Raw genomic sequence first — 23,453 nt, forward strand, 5'->3', positions numbered from 1 at the left:
GCTCCCATCAAAAATAAAAAGACCATTTTTAGTGTGTCTTTAACAAGGTAGTAAAATAGTTTCAAATGGAAAAGGAATCCAAAGACAATTAAATTATAGTCTTTAAAATCTTTTTGTACAAATAAAGAATGTGGAAAAACTGCTGTGCTTTGAGAGGGCATCTGCTAGACAAGAGGGGCTGTGCTCACAATCTCTGCCTGCCCACATGAGGTCCAAGAGGCTCAGCATCCCTTAAAGCCCTGACTGCGCTATTCTGTACAATGTTCCAGCCAGCACTGCATTCTTTCAAAGACAGTGAGATTTCTCAAAGCAAGAAGGAATCAAGCAGTTGCTTCAACCACCATTTCCAAACTATTGACCTTAAAATTTTGTACTTAGGAGGCTAAGGCAGTAGGATCACAAGTTCAAACCTCAAAGATGATTCAGTACAACCCTTTCCCACAATGGTCAAATCTTTACTATCTCATCTAAGACTTAACCATCGAAGCAGGTCTGCACAACTTCTTCCCAACATATATGCCACTAGTCTTATGGGATTAAATGCAGATAAGTACATTTACTCAGACATATCTCCTGGAGACCTTTGTGCTGTAGACTAGATGCAATCTACCCAGAGATCACAAAGGCCTAAAAAGTAAGATAATCAAAATACAAAAGTGATGCCTACAGAATATGTAAGCACTTAGGGAATAGAAAAGTCCCTGGAGAGGCCAGGGAAGCTTCATAAAAAAGGTAACACCTGGACAATGTATTAAAGTACAGTGAAGCAGTAAAAATAATGAGCAAACAAAAATAAGTAAAACCCTACTATATTAAGACTAAGCTCAAAGTTTTCCTCCTCTGTAGCCTTTTGTGTATCTACTTTTCTTTCCTTGGAAGCCTTTTCTCCTTGTCTGGTGAACTCTCACCTATCTAAGGCACCAAAGTAAATGAACAAGTCCACAAGTGAGGGAGAAAGAGCTGAGGCTAGAAGGGTATATTGGGTTGAATAGTGTCTCCTAAAAACTCATGTCTACCTGGAACCTCTAAATACAACTTACGGTCTTTGCAGATCTAATTAGTTAAGATGAGATCACATAACATAAGGTGCCCTAGGCCAATGACTGTCCAGTAGAGAATGGAGGGGATGCATCTACCATCAGCTACCACTGAAAGAACACCAAGCATTGTGGGCAACCACCAGAAACTAGGAGTGAGGCATGGAACAGATCCTCCCTCTCATCCTCACTGGAGGAACCAACCCTCTCAACAACTTGCTTTGGATATCTGGCCTCCATTACTATGAAAGAATAAATTCCCAATGTGGTCATTCATTGCAGTTTGTGGTAATCTGCCACAACAGCTCTAGGGAACTCATAAAAATGTGAAAGCAGGCACTAGATTACAAAGGCTCCAAATTCTATATACTATACACAATGGGAAGTCACTGTGGAGAGCACGGTAAAGTTTATTTTGGAAAATCACAACAGCAGTAGGGAGAGAACATATGGGAGAAGAGACAAGGCAGGAGGTCACTGCAACAGAGGCCAGAGGTAACAGAACTAAACAAAGGCCAGAGGTAACAGAACTAAACAAAGACAGCAGTTGTAGAGAAGGAAAGGGTCTGACATGGACCCAGAGGGAACCTCTTCTCTTCCAGGAGAGAAGGCTATGGTGGTTAGTGGCCCTGTCCTCTCTGGCTAGGAGGGCTAGGAGTGAGTTCCATTGTCTGAGGGTCACAGTAGAAATGGAGCACCAAGCCTCTGGCTGGTGTTTACTATGCCTCCAAGTCCTGCCTCCTGGCTATTTGTATTGGCTGCCAAGTGGGTCTGAGAACCCCAAGCCCAGACCTTCTGAATTCCACCTCCAAAAACTACATCCCAGCAAGTGTTTGCTGACAAGTAGCACTGAGTGACCTGAGCTCCGATCTTACAAATCACATGATTTCCACAGCCCCTTTCTCCACACAAGGAAGTAAACTTCTGAGTGGTATCTGAATACACTGAGACCTGCTTCTGGGGAATTACATGCATCCTGGCATGTGTTAGTTACCAGGCAGGACTATGAACCAGCACTGACACTCTCCGAATCATGATTTCCACAGCCTTCTCCTTACATAGGAACATCTCCTGAGCACAATCTGAAAGAATTGAGCACATAGACAGTGTCTCAGTCCCTCACATGTGCCCCTGCAAGTGCAGAACTTGGGGCTCTGTTTGCTGTGTCCTATTTGCTGATACACTCAAGGGACACTCACAGACTTGCATACTTGCTGCCCCCACAGACACAAACTGGAAAGGCATGTGAATCCAGTGAGAACCTATGTAGCCCAGTCTGTAAAGCTCCATACAGCCAGCAGTGGCTTCCAGTACAAAAAAAGGAAGCTTTGCTAGTGAAAGCAGTCCAGACACATATAACCAATGCTTTTACAAGAGATTCCAGCTAGTTCTCCTTAATCTGAATAGTGCTAGGGATCAGGTCTAGTGTTCTTAGTATATGGGCAAATGCTTGGCTACTGAGCCACAGACCTATTTCAGGGAGAAATAGCAGCTCAACTCTACCACTGTACTGTTCTGCCTGAACACTGAGAATACTACATTTGAAAGACTATAGGTGATTAAAACTTCCAACAATGACCTGGCCTCATGTGTACAAATCCTAACACAGAAACACAAAAAATATAAAAATACAAGGTAACATGACTCCTCCAAAATGAAACAAACTCAACAATTCAAACCACTGATTACAAGAATGATCCACTACCCAAAAGACTGTGACACAGGTTACTCCAGAGGCACCTGCACACCCATGTTTATTGTGGCACTATTCACAATAGCCATGTTATGGAAACAGCCAAGATGCCCCACCACTGACGAATGGATTAAGAAAATGTGGTATCTATACACAATAGAATTTTATGCAGCCATGAAGAAGAAAGAAATGTTATCATTTGCTGGTAAATGGATGGAATTGGAGAACATCATTCTGAGTGAGGTTAGCCTGGCCCAAAAGACCAAAAATTGTATGTGCTCCCTCCTATGTGGACATTAGATCAAGGGCAAACACAACAAGGGGATTGGACTTTGAGCACATGATAAAAGCGAGAGCACACAAGGGAGGGGTGAGGATTGGTAAGACACCTAAAAAATTAGCTAGCATTTGTTGCCCTTAATGCAGAGAAACTAAAGTAGATACCTTAAAAGCAACTGAGGCCAATAGGAGAATTGGACCAGGAACTAGAGAAAAGGTTAGATCAAAAAGAATTAACCTAGAAGGTAACACACATGCACAGGAAATTAATGTGAGTCAACTCCCTGTATAGCTATCTTTATCTCAACCAGCAAAAACCCTTGTTCCTTCCTATTATTGCTTATACTCTCTCTTCAACAAAATTAGAGATAAGGGCAAAATAGTTTCTGCTGGGTACTGAGGGGGTAGGGGGGAGAGGGAGGGTGTAGAGTGGGTTGTAAGGGAAGGGGTGGGGCAGAGGGGGAGAAATGACCCAAGCCTTGTATGCACATGTGAATAATAAAACAAACAAACAAAAAGAATGATCCATGAAATTAATTGGATATGAGTAAATGCCTGAATGAATTCCAAGAGAACTTAAATAAAGAGCTGAATGAAATAAACAAAACAATACAAGATATGAAAGAAGAATTCAATAAAGATATAGATATACTGAAAAAATCAAATTCTGGAAGTGAAAAGCTCAATAAATTAAAAAAAAACTCAGTTGACAATCTCTCCAACACACTAAATTAAATTAAAGACAGAATATCAGGGCTTGAAGACAAGGTATATGTATTAGAACATCCAGATGAAGATAAGGAAATAAAAGAAGTACAAATGAAGCATACAAGACATCTGGACACCATTGAAAGGTGAAACATCAGGAATAGGGGGAGATGAGATAGAGGAGAATGGTGGAGGGGGTGAGTTGAACAAGGATATATTGTAAGAACTTTTGTAAATGTCACATTGTACCCCCAGTACAATGATGAAAAAAGATGTTAAAAAATAAATAAAAGACAAAACATATGAATCATGGTCATAAGAACAAGAATGGTTCAAGGCATAGAAAGCATATTCAGTGAATAGCGGAAAGCTTCTCAAATCTTGAGAAAGAAATGGTTGTCCAGGTACAGAAGGGTTTTAGGACCCCACGTACACACAAGACAAGAAAAGAATGTCTTCAAGGCTTATTAGAGTTAAAACATTAGGTATACAAAAAAAAAAAAGGAATATTGAGAGCTGCAAGAAAAACAGGACAGTTTAGGGATAGGAACCAGTGACAGGGGTGAGGGTAAAAGGAGAGAGTGAAGGAGGGGTGGCAAATATGGTCAAAGTATTTCATACACATGTATGAAAATAGAAAAACGAAACTCACTGAATCATTTTTAAAGTGGGGGTGGCTGGCTAGTGGAGTGGCTCAAGTGATAGAGTACCTACTTAGTAAGTAGGAGGCCATGAGTTCAAACCCCAGTACCACAGGGGGAAAAAAAAAGTGGAAGTGGGGTTAAGCAAGAGTAACAGAGGGGTGAACTGATCAAAGTATATGCATGTATGAAAAATGTCACAATGAAACCCCTTTGTGCAATCAATATATGCTAGTAAAAATTTCTTAAGTGAGAGAAAAGCTGCAAAAGAGGCTGAATCACATATACAGACAAACCCATCAGATTAACAGCCAATTTCTCAACAGCAACTTTAAAAGCAGAGGGCATAGAATGAGGTATTTTAGGCTTTGAAAGAAAATTAAGTACCAACCTAGATTACTGTATCCATTAAAGCTATTTTTCATAATTGAAGGAGAAATAAAAACCATCCATGATAAGCAAAATGAAGAGAATTCTGATCACTAAGCCAACACAGCTGATGATACTTAGAAGGAACCCTATACACAGAAAAGGAAGATAAACACAACCATGAAAATACAGGGAAGAATAAAACTTGCTAAATGGGTAGAAAAGTAAATGAAGGGCATAAAAGAATCAAACACTACAAAAAATGACAAAAGGGCATGAATTACTACATACTTATTTTTTTATTTTTGGCAATACTGGAGTTTGAACTCAGGGTCTCACACTTGCTAGGCAGGTGCTCTACCACTTGAGCCACTCCACTAGCCCAACTATATAACTTAATAACTTGGAATATTAATGGTCTCAATTTTCCAATCAAAAGACACAGACTAGCACATTGCATTTAAAGAAAAGATCTAATAATTTGTTGCCCACAAGAAATATATCTTGGGCTGAGGCATGGTTCAAGTAGTAAAGTGTTTGCCTAGCAAGCATGAAGCTCTGAGTTCAAATCCCAGTACCACCAAAAAAAGAAAGAAAAACAAAAAGGAAATATACCTCACTGGCATGAACAAATACGAGCTTAAAGGAAAAGGATGGAAAAAGATATTCTAAGCAAATGATGCCCGAAAGCAAGCAGGAATAGCTACACTCATATCTGACAAAGCAGACTTCAAGCCAAAATTAGACACAAGGGACCAAGAAGGTTGCTTCCCATTGATGCAGGGAACAATCCCTGAGAATAATATAAGTTATAAACATATACACACCAAACATCAGCACATCCAATTTCATAAAACAAATACTACTGGACACAAAAGCAGAGAGATCACAACACAGTAATAGTGGGTAACTTTAACATCCCACTCTCACCAATAGATAGGTCATCCAGACAAAAAAATCAACAAGGAAACTTCAGAATTAAATGACACTTCAGAGAAAATGGACTTAATAGACACCTACAGAGTATTCCACCCAACAGTAAAGAATATGCATTCTTCTCAGGAGCCCACTAAACTTTCTTCAAAACAGATCATACTACAGTCCATAAAGCATGTCAAGAAAATTGAAATAGCTTCCTGGATTTTATCAGAAAATCAATACCAAGAGAAACTACAAAAAATATTCAAATGCATGGACCTGAACAGTTTACTTTTGGAAGATCAGTGGATCTTTAAAGAAATAAAAAAGAAAATCAAAAAATCCCCAGAATCAAATGAAAAATGAAAACAACTTACCAGAACCTTTAGGATACAGCAACGTCAGTACTAAGAAGAAAGTTTATAACTATGACCACCTACATTCAATTAAATCTGAAATATCTCAAACAAATAACCTAACAATACACCTCACACTCTAAGAAAATAAGAATAAGTCAAACACAAAAGTAGAAGATGGAAAGAAATAATAAAGATTAGGGTAGAAATTATCAAAATAGAGACTAAAAAAATACAAAGAATCAATGAAATAAAGACTCTGAAAAATTAAGCAAGACATACCCTTAGCTAAATTAACCAAAAGGCAGAAAAAACAATTAACAAAATTACAGATGAGAGAGATGAAATTCAGTAGGTCACTAGGGAATACTTTGAAAACTTTTATTTTAACAAACTGGAAAACCTAGAAGAAATGGATAAATTTATAGATTTAAATGACCTACCAAAATTGAACCAAGAAGATAAAAACAATGTAAACAAACATGTAACAAGCAATGAAATAAACAATGGTCAGGTTCACTGCTGAATTCTAACAGACCTTTAAAGAAGGACTTATGCCAAGGCTCCTCAAATTAGTCCATAAAACAGAAAGGGAAGGAATGCTACCAACACCATTCTATGAAGCCAGTATTACCCTGATAACAAAACTGGATAAGGACCTAACAAAAAAATTATAGAACAATTTTCTTGATGAACCTGTATGCAAAAATTCTCAAGAAAATCCCTACAAACTGAATTCAACATGTGTTAAAAAGATCATATACTATGATCAAGTTGGTCTCATTACAGGGATGCATGGATGGCTCACTGTATGCAAATCAATAAGCCTAGTACAGTGCATAAAAAAAAGCAAGGAGAAAAATCACTTGATCATCTCAACAGAAGCAGAAAAAGCCTTTGACAATATTCAAGATCTCTTCATGACAAAAGCTCTGAAGAAACTAGGAACAGAAAGAACATACCTCAATACAATAAAGGTTTATATGATAAACATATGGCCTACATTGTATTAAACAGAGAAAAACTGAAACCATTTCCTCTTAAGTTAGGGACAAACAAGGGTATCCACTCTCTCATTCTTATTCAATGTTAGTGCTTGAATTCCTACCTGGAGCAATTAGAGAAGGTCCAATTGGGACCCCAATGATGACCAAGATCACTGGTGACTTGAACAGTATCAGGAGGCATTATTGGGAGGCATAAAGGAAGGAGGGGGAAAGGCCATAAATATGAGCAAAACATCAGTGGTTCTCCAAGGACCAGATGAGAGTCCCAGCCAGTTTTATGAGCATTTGTGCAAGGCCTTCCATTTGTACACCCCCTTCAACCTGGAAGCCACTAAAAACCAGCAGATGATTAGCACCACTTTTGTTGGCCAGGTGCAGGGAGACATAAGGCAGAAATTGCAGAAACAGGAGAGATTCACTGGAATGAATGCTAGCAAGCTTCTGGAGCTGTCCACAAAGGTTTTTGTCAATCGAGATCCAGAGGCTAAACAGGAGGCCAACAGGAACATGAAAAGGAAAGCAGACTCCCTTGCTGCAGCCCTTGCTGGACAGTCAGATGGGCCCCAGCATGCTAATCCAGGCAGAGGCAGAGGCAATCCCTGTGAACAATGCCCCAGGATTCCCGCACCTAGGAAGAAACTAGGGTGAAATTAATGTACCTACTGTTGTCAGGAAGGGTGCTGGAAGAATGAATGTTCCAACAGGCCAGGGACTCACAAACGGCCCCCCAGACCAGAGGCAAAGGCCAGGTTGTTGGAGAAAATACCAGCCCACACACAGGGAAGCCACCCCCCTGGAAGGAAAACATTGCCAGTCTGGCAGGCACAGAAGGCTATGAGGACTAGGACAGACCAGTCTCCATTCTACAGAAGACTATGGTCCGAATGAAAATTGGAGGCCATCCTGTGATCTCATGGTGGACACATGGTGGATCTCATGGTTGGGTCATGACCCAACCAGCAGGTCCTCTTTCCAAAAGGCATATAACTATTTTTGGGGCTACAGGGGACCAAGTCTGCCACCCTTCTTAATGGCTAGATGATGCAATCTTAGGAGTCATGAAGTGAGGCATGAATTCCTCTATCTCCCCAATTGCCCTGTGGGCCTGATTGGCAGGGATTTGTGATGCAAACTGAGGGCATAGATAACTTGATTCGGATGGCACAGCAGCCTTAAAGTTGAGAGGACCTGAGGCAAAGACTCAAATCCTCATGGTTGCACAAGAGGAGGAATGGCAGCCCTATGCCCCTGAAGGGAGGCCTCTTGAGGTTCCTGAGCTTCCCTTCCAGATTCCAGGTGTAGGGACTGAAGATACTCCCCAGGTCTGGCCCAAAATGTGCCTCCAGCAGTGATGGAACTAAAGCTCGGATCACCCCCATCAGCCAGAAACAGTACTTCATTCCCCGCAAGGCCCAGGTTGGAATTCAAAAACATTTTGACACATTCTTAAAAACATGGGATCCTCTGACCTTGTCAGTCATCCTGGAACATCCCTTTATTACCAGTCCAGAAACTGGGGACTGAGGATCCCAGGCCAGTTCAGGACTTCCCAGCAGTAAATTCAGCAACTGTTACTTTGCACCCCATAGTTGCAAATCCTTACACGCTTTTAGGCTTTGTCCCAGCTGAGACAAAGTTTTTTACCTGCGTAGATCTTAAAGATGCATTCTTCTGCATCCGCCTGGCCCCAAAGAGCCAGCCTATTTTTGCCTTCCAATGGGAAAATCCCAATACTGGGGAAAAGGGGCAACTGAAAAATTCGCCCACTATTTTCAGAACTTCCTTGGCATCCAACCTAAAAGCCTTCTCAGCCAACCACCACAGCTGCACACTCCTTCAGTACTTCCTGTTGGCTGGACCACCTCAGGAGGACTGCATGGAAGGGACATGCCTTCTCCTTTCTCTTTATGGGAGGCAGGATACAAAGTCTCTAGGAAAAAGGCTCAGATTTGCTCAAACTACTGTCAAATACCTCAGCTTTCACCTGTCCCAGGGGCAATGCAGGCTTGGCCCTGAGAGGAAACAGGCTGTGTGTTCCATCCCAGATGCTAAAACCTGCTAGCAAATTAGAGTTTTGGGGAGCTGCAGGTTTCTACTGAATCTGGATCCCTAACTACTACCTCTTGGCCAAACCCCTCTATGAAGCCACAAAGGAGGGGAGAACAGGAGTCTTTAGTATGGAGAAGGGAGCAAGAGAACGCCTTTAAAGAAATCAAGAAGGCACCCACAAATGCCCCTGCTCTAGGCCTTCCAGATGTGATGAAAGCCTTTTTCCTAAATGTCCATGAGCAAAAGGGAACAGCTATTGGGGTCCTGACTCAGTTACTAGGCTCCTGACACCGTCTGGTGGCTTACTTGTCAAAACAACTTCATGCTGTTTCCCAAGGCTGGCCACCTTGCCTGTGTGCCCTAGCAGCCACCACCACCCTGGTGACAGAAGCAAACAAGCTCACCCGAGGGCAAGAACTCACTATTTGGGTTCTCCACTCCATCCTGACACTCATGGAGTATATGGGAAATTACTGGCTGACTAAATCTCACATGCTCAAATACCAGCGTATGCTATGTGAAAACACACACACCCGGCTAGAGGTTGTTTAGACTCTAAACCCAGCCACCCTATTGTCAACTGACTCAGCCCCCTGGAGCATGACTGCTTAGAGGTTACAGATGAGGTTTTCTCGAGCTGGCCAGATCAGCAATCCACACAATGAATACTGCATACATGGCAGTAGCTTTGTCCAGGACGGCACATGCTTTGCCTAGTATGCAGTAGTGACTTTGGACTCAAGTCATTGAGGCCGGCCCTCTGCCAGTTAGGACTTCTGTACAAAAGGCTGAACTTGTTGCCTTCACGTGGGCACTCCAGCTCACTGCAGGCGTACAAGTAAACATTTACACTGACTCTAAATATGTCTTTACAATGATTCATATCCATGGGGCCTTATATAAAGAGGGGACTCATTAACTCAGGAGGAAAAAGTATCAAGTATGGGCAGGAAATCCTTGAATTGCTAGATGTTGTGTAGGCCCCTAAACTGGTGGCAGTTATACACTGCCGAGGGCACCAGAAAGGAGATGCAACAATTGCCTGGGGAAACTGGAAAGCTGACAGAAGCCAAACAAATGGTCCTCATGAGGTGATCAGCCCCAACTGTCCTGATGGCTGCCTTGTTCCCATGCCTCTTAGCTGAATAGGACCCATGGTACACACCATAAGATCAGGCTTGGTTTAACACTGAGGAGAGAAATTTTCTACCAAATGGATGGAGGAAGTTTGCCAATGGTCACATTGCCATTCCTGAGCCACGGTCTCCTACATTTGTCAAGCAGTTCCAAGACCGAATTCATTCCAGGTGAACAGCCCTTGAGACTACCCAGCCCAGCATTTTTATGTCCCCAAGCTCGTAAGCGTAACTAGGACAGTATGTGAGAGATGCACCTTATGTGCCAAAAACAACCCCGGACAAGGGCCAAGAGCACTTGCCCAGGTGCAGAGTGTTGGTGGAACTCCTCTTGAAAACTTGATCATGGACTTCACTGAAATGCCATGAGCTCAGGGATGAAAATATCTGTTGGTGTTTGTCTGTACCTTCTCAGGATGGGTGGAAGCCTTCCCCACACAGACTAAAAAGGCCATGGAGGTGGTCAGATGTCTGTTAAAGGAAATCATTCCTCAGTTTGGAATATTTGGTATATTTGTGTATTTGTGTATCTGTGTATTTGGTTGGATAATGGTCCAGCCTTTGTGGCAGAGATGGTACAGCTAATGGCTAAGAGCCTAAAAATCACCTGGAAGTTGCATATGGCCTACCACCCCCAGAGTTCAGGAACAGTAGAACACATGAATAGAACCCTAAAATTACAGTTAGGAAAACTGTGTCAGGAGACCCATCTGCAGTGGGATCAATTACTGGCCATAGTATTACTAAGGATTAGGTCTAGTCCCACAAAGCAGACAGGGCTCTCACCCTTTGAAGTCCTTTATGGACGCCCATCCTCATTAATCAAGGGCATAAGGGAGGAACCTTAAGGAAACAGGTGACTTCACCTTGAGGCAACAGATGCGGGCCCTCAGTGTGACTCTCTCAAAGATGAATGACTGGGTCCAGGAGAGACTTCCTGTCAGCCTAACAATTCCCACACACCCTTACAGGCCAGGGGATGCCATCAGAGTAAAAGGAGTGGAATGTCCAACCATTACAGACTCACTGCAGAGGTCCTTTTGTTGTTAATTTGTCTACCCTTACCTTAGTTAAAGTAGCAGAGAGCTCCTTGGATCCACTACAGCCAAGTCAAGCCAGCTTCTCTCAAGTGGGAGCACATCCCTGATCTGGTTTTGCTGTGTAAGATTATGCTCCAGAACATCAGCACCCTTCCTAGGCAGGACTCCACTTCCCAGGAAACAACAGGGGACCACAAACAACAAAATAACAGCCCTGCTCCTAATCACTCCAGAAGCTGAGTAGTCTACACATGGCAGAAGCTCCAACATGGGATGCACCCTTGGTTTCCTCTACATACTTGGACTCTTACCATTTGGGTTGGCCCTTGCAAGGTTTCCCCCATGTACTGAATGTTATAAAAGAGCCTTTGCTGGGACCTCTGCACAGCCATACTTTATATCATACACCCATTAACAGGTCGGATGTAACATCGGCTCATACACTCCTTCAGTTTGCAAGACTGCTGGTAGGCAATGCTGGAAGTCCCACAGTAAGGGGAACAATGCAGGCTATATTTGTCATGGAAAGAGGGGAGAATGGGTCTTCTAGGCTTATTAGGGATACTGGGGAAGCTCTAATTGTGGGGGAGTCCAAGACATAGCTCAAGAACAACTTATTAGAGAGACAGCACACCCCACTGAATGTCAAAGGTACTCTCACCCAGACTGGGGTCGGCTGCCAATCAAAGTGCTGGGCCACTGTGTAACAAACTCAGAAGTGAATTAGGCAAAGGATTAGCCCTCCCAACAATAGGAAAAAATCATTTTGTAGACCTGGTGGAAAGGACTGCTAAAAAACTAAATGTCTCAAACTGCTGGGTGTATGGAGGCGTCCTCATGAGTGAGGAATAGCCTTGAAAAGGGAGAAGTTTAAATGCCTACCAACTTTTATTGTGGAACCAATCTATAACTAAACAAGAGAGTAATCAACCTCAGACCTCACATCAGAGGTCACTGGGAAAGAATGCATCAAAAGACCAGGTCAGAGTATGAAAAGTGGGTGGGGGAAACTCCTTGTAAAAGGGTACTCTCTTGGAATGGGAGTAATCTAACCTGGTGGCCCGATGAGCCTAAATGGTATTGGACACTGCCCCCATCGGAAAATGGTTCCCAATGTCATGATCCTCCAACCAATGACAGTCTCTTAAATTGTTCTACTACTAGCAAGGCATCCCTGACATTGGCAAATATTGGAATAACCTCACCAATACTGACCCGGCGTGGTGGAGGACATTAGATGGGCTATTTTGGATATGTGGGAAGTAAGCTTATACCAAACTCCCTAGGACTGGGAAGGGAAGTTGTACTTATAGGAGTTATCCAGCCTGGGTTCTTCCACTTGCCCAACGTCCAAGGGGAAATGCTGGGGGTTCCCCTTTATTCTGGTGCCTAGAATAAAAAGGGACCTCAAGATGGGGGGCTGACAGAGATGGGGAGAAGACGAATGGCCTCCCCAGAGGATTATTGAGAACTATGGACCAGCCACCTGGGTGCAGGGAGCACCTGGGAGCTGGGGTTACCGGACTCCTGTCTATATGCTCAGCAGAATTATTAAGTTACAGGCAGTCGTGGAAATTATTACCAACCAGACTGCTTAGAACTACTGGCCAAGCAGCAAACCCAAATGCAAGCCGCTATATATCAAAATCACCTGGTTTTGGATTATCTTTTAGTGGAGGAAGGGGGAATATGTGGCAAGCTCAACCAGTCAAACTGTTGCCTCCACATAGACGACAACAATCAAGCAGTAATGGAAATTGTCACTAATATTAGAAAGATGGCACATGTACCCATACAGGTGTGGAAAGGATGGGACCTAAATAGTCTGTTCGACAGATGGTTCTCTGTCTTGGGCGGATTCAAAACTCTGATAGGAGCAGTGGGTCTGATCTTGGGAGAGTGCCTGATGTTAGCCTGCCTGGTTTCCCTGGTATTGCAATTTATCAGGACCATTATGGAGGCCACTACAGAAAGAAAAATAGCCTCCCATGTAATGATGCTACGGAAATATAAAGACCTAAATGAAGATGATACTCTTTGACCATAGGTAGGTGCGAGCATCAAATGGGGGTTATAATGTAGCAGGGAGGAGGGCCAAAAAAGAGAAATAAGCAAGTCTGTGTTCTGATAATGTAGCAGGGGGGTGGGGATGGCATAGCAGGGAGATAAAACCTAAAGAATCCAAATGTGAAGAGGGTCACGTAGGACTCAGGATGAAGTAGCCTATAGAACTGCATCTAACCATATACAGGTTAAACCTTTTTTTTTTTTTTGCCTCTGTAACCTGCTTGCAAGGGTATATAAGGTGAAACACCTTTGTTCTTGGGGCATGAGTCCACTGAGTCTGTACCAGCACAATAAAATGTTGCTTCCTAGCCTCAGGGTCCCATCTCTCTGTTCCAGTTTCCCATAACTATACAACACTGAAGAAAGAAACTGAAGAAAAACACTAGAATACAGAAAGACCTTTCATATTCATGGATCAGAAAAATTAATACTATGAAAATGGCTAATCCTACTGAAAGCAGTATTATAGAGTCAATGCAATTCCCAGCAAAATCCCAATGTCGTTTTTCATAGAAATAGAAAAATCCTAAAATTCATATGGAAACATAAAAGATCCCAAGTAGTCAAAGTAATCCTAGACAAAAAAGAGTAATGCTGGAGACATCACAATATCTGACTTCAAATTATATTACAGAGCCGTAGTAACAAAACAAGCATGGTACTAGCACAAAAACCAACACATAGACTAATGGAAGACCAACAGAAGAACCAGCAATACACTTTCAGAGCTACAACCATCTGATTTTTGACAAAGGAGCCAAAAGCATACATTGGAGAAAAGACAGCCTCTTCAACAAATGGTATTGGGAAAACTGGATATCCACATATAGAAGATGGAAAGTAGACCCCTAATTCTCACCCTGGCCAAAAACCAATTCAAAATGGATCAAAGATCTTAATGTAAGCTCTTAAAGTGAAGATTTTAAACTATTAGAGGAAAATGTATGGAAAACTCTTAAAGAAATAGGAATAGGTAACGCCTTCTGAATAGGACTCCAACTGCTCAGGAAATAAGAGCAAGATTGACAAATGGGATTGTATCTAATTAAAAACTTCCTGCACATCAAAGGAAACAATCGCCAGAATGAAAAGATAACCCACAGAATGGGAGAAAATCTTTGTAAGCAATTCATCAAAGGATTAATATCCAGAATATACAAAGAGTTCAAAAAATTAGACACCAAAAGAATAATCTAATTAACAAATGGACAGATGTATTTAAAAGAAGTTCTGAAAAGAAGCAAATAGCCAATAAACACAACTTCCTTAGCCATAAAGGAAATGTAAATCAAAACTACACTGAGGCCAAGAACAGTGGCTCAGGACTGTAATCCTATCTACCTGAGAGGCAGAAATCAGGAGGATCATGGTTTGCCAGCCTAGAAACAGATCAAGTCCTTATCTCAAAAATACCCAACACAAAAAGGAATGCAAAATGGGTCAAGTGGTGGAGCGCCTGCCTACCAAGCATGAGGGCATCAGGGAGGTGAGGTGGGGGAGGGGAGGAGATGGCACGTGTGGAAGCATATGGAAGCAGGAAGAAAGCCTGCCAGGAGAAGTAGAAGCACGTTATCAGGAAACGGGGAAGAGCAGTTACTCGTCTGCACATCCCTCTTCTGCAGTCTGATATCATTTGGATTCTAGATCAGAGTGTGCAAAGGTTTTCCTGAGAAGGGCCAGACAGTAAATATTAGAAGGTTTGTGAGCCATGTCTCTGCTGCAACCATTCGTCTACGACTGTTGTATGAAAACAATCACAGATGATATGTAAATAAGTGAATAGGCAAGGGTGTGTTCCAATAAAATTTCATTTACAGGGTACCCTCTCTTGGGACCTTGCCAACTCTGGGGGGCTCTATTCTTCTTTACTCTTTTCTATCTCAATAAACTCTCCCATTTTACACTTAAAAAAAAAAACTTTATTTACACAAAGAGGCTAAATTTGGCCTGAGAATAATGTGTCATAGTTTGCCAACCCTGGCCCTGGATTTTTGCTTCTCAAAGAGTGATGTGGTCCATAGACCTTCAGTTATCACATGGGAAGCTTTAGACATGCAGAAGTACAGGCCCCATTAGGCCTACTGATTCAGAGTCGACATTTTCACAAGATGCTCAGGTGATCTTCATGCATGAAGAATTTAAGAAATACTGATCTACATCAGTGGTGCCGACAATGGACTCCTAGGCAGGCTAGCAGAATCTCTTGGGAAGCTAATAAAAACTGTAGTACTGGCTTAACCCCAAAGACTCCAACCTGGTGGTATGGATGGGGCTCAGTGCCCTGTATTTTCACAAGGCCCCTCAAGAAATGCTAAGGTTTGGAAACCTCAGGTCTGCCAGTCTCCAGATTATTCCCACTGAATTTCTATGAATCATACATTTATAAAAGAAATAAAGATTTGCTCACTTCATTAAGTTGTATTGTTGCTGTTATTCCTATTGGTTTTGTTTTTCAGTTTTCTGTTCCAGAAAGAAATCTAACAGTTGCTTATGTTTGGCACTTGACCAAAGAACAGTGAACTTAAACAAACAAACAAAAAAAAGGCCAGTAATCAAAAGTTCCTTGAGTGCCACCTGCTGGTCCCCCTGAATGCACCCACATCTCCAACAAAGGCTGCCTTCTCAGGCTACTGGAGACCATCAGTAGTGAATGGAATGGGAGCAAAGGGAAACAGAAAAGAAGAAATGAAAGAAATAGGTGAGGAGTAATCACTCCAATGATTGTATCACTGCCATAAATCCTCTATACTGATACTCACTTAAATATTATACTGAATAATGTCTTGGGGGAAGTTAAGTCTCATGGTTTTAACTGAAACTGAAAAGTAAATTGAACTGATAATTGTTTTTAAAAAGCTATGAATTGAACTGAGAACTGTTTTTAAAAAGCTATGTGCCTTTTAATTGCCCATGATTGGTCAGAGTGCACCTGGAGAACTAAGTGTGGTTATGAGTAGAAGAACAGAAGCTACCTCCTTCCTCTCCTCCCTTACACATACATGAGTTTGTTGTTGCTGCTGTTGTTGTTTTGAGACAAAGTGTCCTATGCAGCCCAGGCTGACTTTGAACTCTATCCCTGTCTCTCTGCATCTTGAGTGGTAAAAGTATAGCTATGTGCCACCATGTCTGCCTACATACAGTTTGACCACCCATTGTGGCCATGCACATGTAGTCTTTGCCTGCATGGGACTTTCAGATTTGGAAATATATAAGTAGAATTAAATGATTAATTACCACAGTCAACAGTGATTTCAGGAAAAATGCAGGTCCACTCTGGGAACGCACAACCAGGCAGTACAGCAGAGCAGGGCAGGCACAGTAGATGCTTTTCCTGGCTAGGGCCCCATTCTCAGGACCTGAATGTTTTCAAGCAAGATGCACTCTTCTCTTTACACAGTGTCTTTTTCCTGGAAGCAGACCTGCCTGGCCCTTGACGCAATTTGACTTTGCAATAACCTTGAACCTAAGGTGCAGAGGAAGCTTCTAGGTGGGAATGGCCTATGAACAGAGACAGGAATAATGCATTACGAGTTAGGAATGCAGAGGAAGGAAAGGGGCTGAGGAAGGTTCTTAAGCAGGGGGGTAGGTTAGCTGAGAAAAGGCTAGAACTAAAGTCAGGGTAGCTCACAGGCACCAGAGTAGGTTTGTCTTGTTGACCAAAATAGTTTTTAAAGAAATATAAACATTTCATTGGGATACACAATCAGGCTAGCGAAACAAAATGAAACAACAAACACAAAGACATAGTCACCTGTGATTATGCAGAAATAGGGAGGAGAAAAAGGAGAGACTCTACAGGGGTAGACACTGTGATGAAGCAGTGGAAGGATTTAAGAGCCATTCAAGGAAACAGAAAGCAGAACTGATGGGATGTGGCAGATGCTATGGAATGGATGAGTGTCCCCTAAAGGTCCTTAGTGAAAGGCTTGGTCCCCATCATGGTGCTACTTGGAGGTGCTGGGACTCTTTAAGTGGTCATGCCTACTGGGAGATTCTTACAACTGGGGATATGTCCTCAAAGGGGATGGTGAGACCTCAGCCCCTTCCAATCCCTCTATCTCTCTGTTTGCTGGCTTAAGAGTGACTACTCACTCTCACACATGCTTCCATCAAAATGTGCTGCCCTTACCAGAGGCCCAAACCCATGGATACCTGAATCTCCAAAATCATGAGCCAAAACAAATGTTTCTTTACTTTGTAAGTAGCCTGGGTCAGGGATATTATAGTGACACAAAGCTGACTAATACAGTGGCTGACAAGATGTCAGGTGGAGGAAGGAAACAGTGGCTGACAAGATGTCAGGTGGAGGAAGGAAAAGTCAAAATGGCTCTCAGATTTCTGGCCAACAGGGTAGATGGTGGTGTCATCCCCTGGAGGTCACAGCAGGACGGGCGGGGAAAATGAGGTGAGTTTTTCACAAGATGTAATGGAGACCTTCAAGTGTTTAAGTTCAGGATACAGCCAGGCAGATGGACCTGGAGCTCAGAAAAGTAGGCTGGGTTAGAGAGAAAGACTTGAGTGTTAATGGCATCTGAGAAGCTGAGACATGGGGGATGGGGAGGAAGACAATCCAGGGAGATGGTGCAGCATAAGGGAAAAGGTCTGGCTTAGAGTTCCTGGGGAGTCCAACTTCTAGCAGATGGACAAAAGAAAAACTTCTGCAAAGGAGACTGCATGAAGAATCAAGAAAAAACCTGCAAAAGAGGAAATAGTCAACTGAATTAGGTGCCAGAGAGAAGCAAAATAGGATTAAGTCTGAGAAGTGAGAGTTAACCTTAGCAAAAAGGAGGCTGCAGGCAGCCAGGACAACAGGATAGGATCTGAAGGCTGCAGTCAGATGGTCTCTGGCTGAAAGAAGGCAAGACAATTCAAAGGACAGTGCCAGGGCAGGGGAAGAATGACAGACAGGAAAGAAGACCCCCTAAGATGGGGAGACAACTATGCTAAAATGTTAATGGGAAGAAAGTCCACAGAAAGGGAAGGGTTGACAAAGTAGAAAAGAAAAATGGGAACTGAAGAGTTCCTGCAACCAGGGACAGGGTGGAACCCAGAACTTCAATGGGATACAAAGGGAATCAGCATTCCATCAGAAGAAGGAAAAGAAAAAAGCCTGTTGCTGCTCTGGGGCACCTTCCTGATGGCAGGAAACTAAGGACATTCTTATGTCAAGCTTCTGTTTTCTCTGAAAATGGTCAGGGAAGCCCTTGGAGAGTGGGAGGTAGAGGTAGGGAATGGAATGGTCTAATTTAGTTCCAGGTCATGAGTTCAGAGGGAGGTGCCCATGGCATGCACAGGTCAAGTAGAAATGAGGTAAGAGTCCTTGGAGATGAGACAGAATGGGACATCAGGCAATCCAGGAAACAAAAATCACCTCAGGTGGTAAAGAATGAGTCATTACCAAGGCCATGACTAGGAAGATGACAGCAATGGGGAAGGGCAGAGGATGATGTAGTCAGTGTCAAGAACATCTGGGTTTTTGCATGAAGGAAGAGCAGCAAGGAAGAGAAATAAGGATATGGGAAGAAAATACAAATCTCTAGGTGTATATTCCTGAACTAAGGGCCTCCTGGGGTTAAGAGTAGCTCCCCTGCTGGCCAGCTACCCTGCTATAAATACCTTCTAGGAGTTAAACCAAAGTTTACTAACTGTCAACTTTCACCCATGAGTGAGTCCAGATTTCTGAGACATAAGTTAAACCTGTACCTTTTCAGGTACAGGTTTGTGAAATCTGAAGGAGGCTGTGTGTTTTCCCACCAAGGCATTAACTACTCTAGCCCTCAGGGTCACCTCTGAAATGAGGAGCTTAGGCGAGATGAGTCTGCTAAGCCAAAAGAAAGCCAAAGGGAAAGCCTTTCTAAACTCAAAAAAAAAAAAAAAAATCCAACACTTTAACTTCTGAGTATATGCCCAGAAGAACTGAAAGTAAGGACTAAGACAAATGTTCACAGCAGCAGTATTCATAATAGCCAAGATGGGTAAGCAATTCTAGGGTCTACTGATGAATGAATGGATAAGCAAAACGTGGTATAAACTTACAATGGGATATTATTCAGCCATAAGAAGGAATTAAGATTATATATGCTATAACATAGATGGGCCTCGAAAATATTATGCTAAAAGAAGTCAGACCCAAAAAACAAATGTATAAATACTTATATGAGGTATCTACAGTAGACATATTATTCTTTAAGACACAAAGTAGAATCATGGTTGCTAGGAGCTTGTTTGATGGGTAAAGAGTCTCAATTTGGGAAGAGGAAAGAGCTCAAGAGATGGATAGGAGTGATGGTTGTAAAACTTAATGCCACAAAATTGTGTACCTAAAAATGATTAAGAAAGCAAATTTTATGATATGTATGTTATGTTATGTTACAAAAGAAGAGAAAACTGAAAAAGACCAAAGTAGAAATAAAGGAGCTGTGATTACCAACTCTGGCCTGGCTAAGAGAGCCACACTGATGTTCACATCTGGCATAGGTTTACTTTTCCAATTAGGCTAAATCTTGATTTCTAAACACCTGTATTAGTTTTCTAGGGCTGTCACAACCAATCCCACAAAGTGAATGATTTAAAACAGCAGAAATCTCTTCTCTCACAGTTCCAGAGATTGGAAGTCCAAAGTCTCTGAGAAGAGTCCTTCCTTAACTCTTCCAGTGCTCCATGGCTTTGGCAGCATGTCTCCAATACCCATGGCCATCCTCTCCATGAGTGTCTTCACATTCATTGTCTTCACTTTGAGCATGTCTATGTCCAGTTTTCTTCTTTGTAAGAGGATCAAGACCCACCCTACTCCAGGATGGCTTCATCTTAACACAGCACATCTGTAACAACTCCATTTCCAAATAAGGTCACATTCTAGGGCTCAGGGGATTAAGACATCAATAAATATATTTTAGGAGACACACTTCAATTCATGACACCCTCCAAACGTAACACTCTTCTAAGTCTCAGCCTTCTCCTTCCTCACCTTCTCGACAGCATTTGGCACATTATCATATCAACACAGGCTGCTTTACAGAATACCTGCCCTTTATTCACTCAGCATACCCTTCTTGTTTTCCTCACCCCCCCAACTCTCTTGTCTTCTCTGCCAACTCCTCCCACTCCATCAACTCTCCATGTTAAAGACTGCCTCAGATCTTGCCCCGTCTACACTCATTCCCTAGTAGACCCCTCCAGTCCCACAGCTTTCCATACTATCTATCTCCTGCCAGACTGCTCCAACCCACACTGTCATCTCCAGACACCATACCCTACTACCTACTTGGCATGTCCTCTGAGCCATGGGAGCATCTCTAACTTAACATGACCAAGCAGAGCTACGTGGTTTTCTTCCAAAACCTTCTCTTTCACCAGGCTTCATCAAAGTAGTATTTTAATAGCCTTAACTTTACCTAGTGCCTGAAAACTTGGTTGTGTCCTTGACTCCAATCTTTCCCTCAACCTCTCATGTCCAATTAGCACATCTTGTTGGTTCCACCATCTCAAACAACTAGAATCTATCCACTTTCTACCACTGCTACCATGCTACCCAAGGGTTACAAAGTGCTGCCAAAAAGCCAAGTCTGGTCACAACCAGTTCCTGTACATAGTCTCTATCATAGTGGAGTTGAGTCGCTACAACAGTGACTATATGACCTGCAATGTCAAGACATTGGCCCTCCACAGGGAGGGACATTTGCTGTTCCCTAGCCTAAGCACTTGATGTTCCCTTTGCTGATCCTTTAGTGCAACCTTCTAATAAGCAATGAGACATCAAGTATTGTTTTTTGTTTGCTCTTTGCCTTCTCAGAAATATCCCTGCATTCCCTGATCAGAACCATCCCTCTGTGCCTAGCTAGTGGCTTTCTCCCTGTTTCTCCTCTCTCCTGCACACCACTTCTGAGGACTAACTCTTGGAACCACCAAGTTCACCTGCTTAGGAACCTGCAATGGTTCCCAGTGTCTCAGTATTTAGCCTATACACCTGTTAAGCTTTCATAGGTCCTATATAACCCAGCTTCCCTTCCAGCCAGTCAAGACCCCACTGCTTCCCAGCAGGACAAGCTTCTTTCATAGTAAAGTGCTATGTCCCGCACCACCCCCCATACCCAAAGGCAAGTGTCTTTGTGCTTGTTGGGCCCAGTTATCTTCAGCCTCTTCTCCCATCCAAGTACTAACCAGGCCCGACCCTGCTTAGCTTCCAAGATGAGACGAGACCGGGTGCGTTCAGTGTGGTATGGCCGTACACTTCAGCCTCTTCTCTACCTTCCTATTCCGTGAGTATTTCCTCAAAACTCTCATATTACAAATCTTCCTGGACCCCAAACCTTCCCTCCAGTTGCCACCCAGCTTGTTACTTACTCTTCCACTGATCAGGAAGAGAGATTTTCTGAAAAGGAAAAAAAATTTTTTGAAGAAATTTTCTATTTCCATCATTTTCATCTCCTCACCTCCCATTCATTCACTTTTTACCCACAACTATCTGGCTGCTAGTTCTCCCCAAATTTCCTCCTGTGATTTCATTAAATGCAGTGACTGCATGTAACAGAGCCACACTGCTCTGTCTGGAAACACTTCCCTCGGTTTCTAGGAAAACCACTCTCTCTCTTTCCCATCTAACTCTCCAATTATTCTCCCTCTGTGTTCTCTTCCATGTCTACTTTCCTAGCATTAGGACGACCCTCCATCAGTGTCAGCTAAAAGGAACTCTCCTGTCACTTTAATTCTTCACAACGTCCAACTCTTGGTGAAATTCCCCACATTATCATAATTCTTTAATTATTACCAGTTACTAATGGTTATTTAAAATGAATGCCTGATCTGGATCTCACATGGGTCTGTTTCAATTTCTGATTTTTCTCACATACTTGGTATTTCTCAGTGAATGCTAAACAGCCATATGAAAAGTCAGAGCATGCATGTAGGCTCTACACAATGTCACCTTCCTCCAGAAAGGATTCAGTTTTGCTTATAGCAGGCAGGTAGACTAGAGACACCAGCAATGCCAGACCTCCTTCATTCTACTGGTACTGAAATGATTCAAATCAGAACTGTAGTCCCTATGAGGGCTGGTTTAATGTTAGGTTACCCTTTACTCCTAACAAATGGCCTTTAAGGGTCTCAACCAAAAGCTTGTGGGTGTTGACCAGGGTCTTTCCAACCTAGCATGTCCCAACTTCAATTTCTGTCCCCAGCCATATGAATCTGGCAAGAGCTCTGCTCAGACACTCAGTCACATGCCCAAGCAAACAAGCTAGTCTCCCACTACCAGGCAATCTCTCAGTATACCAGGAACCTAAGGCATGGCTACCCCCACACTGCTACCAGATTCCCCCTTCTTCCACTGGGGAGACACTGGTTTGAGAGTCTACGACCTGAGTTCTAATCTATTTAGTTGACAACTAGTCCTATTATTCTTGGGCCTGATTTCTGAGAGTTCCCCTTACATGTGTAAAAGGCATTTGTATAAAAATCTTCGAGTTTCTTCTCACTCCAAAAAAATCTCACTCATTAACATCCCCGTCAACTCTTAAATCAAGTAATCCAGCTATTTATTCTTTTACAATGCTCAGTCCAGTGACTGGTTACAACTTTACATTTCTGTAAGTAACACATGGACCTAAATTACAGTGTGTATTAAGATCCTTTCTTTTTAGTGGGGGGGAGCTGTACTGGGGTTTGAACTCAGAGCCTCACACTTGCTAGGTACTCTACCACTTGAGCCACTCTGCCAGCCCACAATAGCATGCATTGAGATTTACAAAGCTGTTCAAACTCTGGAACTGTGCCTACTTGTCCCACAGATCCTTATAATGTGTTGTCCTGGCTACTAAGCGACACAAAGCTGATGAGGACCCCCACCAAATGCTAAGGTTGAAAATCAAAGAGAAAAGCCTAACACAAATAAAAACAGGAGTCACTGCAGGGCATGACTATACCAAACTGCATGCAATAGACAAACACGGAAGAAAACAGACCGAGTCACAGACAGCCAAAATTGCTCTCTTTAAAAAGAAGGGTGCTGCCTAGAGTCCACGGCAGATCAAAGCAAGAGAGACTCAAAATAAACTTTAGCCTTTGGTTTTTTAGAAGCTAAGATTCTGTACTCTCCTCAGCAGATCAGAATGCCAGAAGATACACAAATGTTTTACTTGTGTTCATGAAGGACAAA

At 42.6% G+C, this 23,453-nt stretch overlaps 1 protein-coding gene across 1 annotated transcript in view; it reads right to left on the reverse strand.

The window, feature by feature from the left end:
* Window positions 1-23,453, reverse strand: part of Panx1 (pannexin 1) — a 63,783-nt gene that overhangs the window by 16,420 nt on the left and 23,910 nt on the right. The window lies entirely within an intron of this gene.

Source organism: Castor canadensis, chromosome 1 (genome assembly GCF_047511655.1).
Source record: "Castor canadensis chromosome 1, mCasCan1.hap1v2, whole genome shotgun sequence".
Taxonomy (NCBI): domain Eukaryota; kingdom Metazoa; phylum Chordata; class Mammalia; order Rodentia; family Castoridae; genus Castor; species Castor canadensis.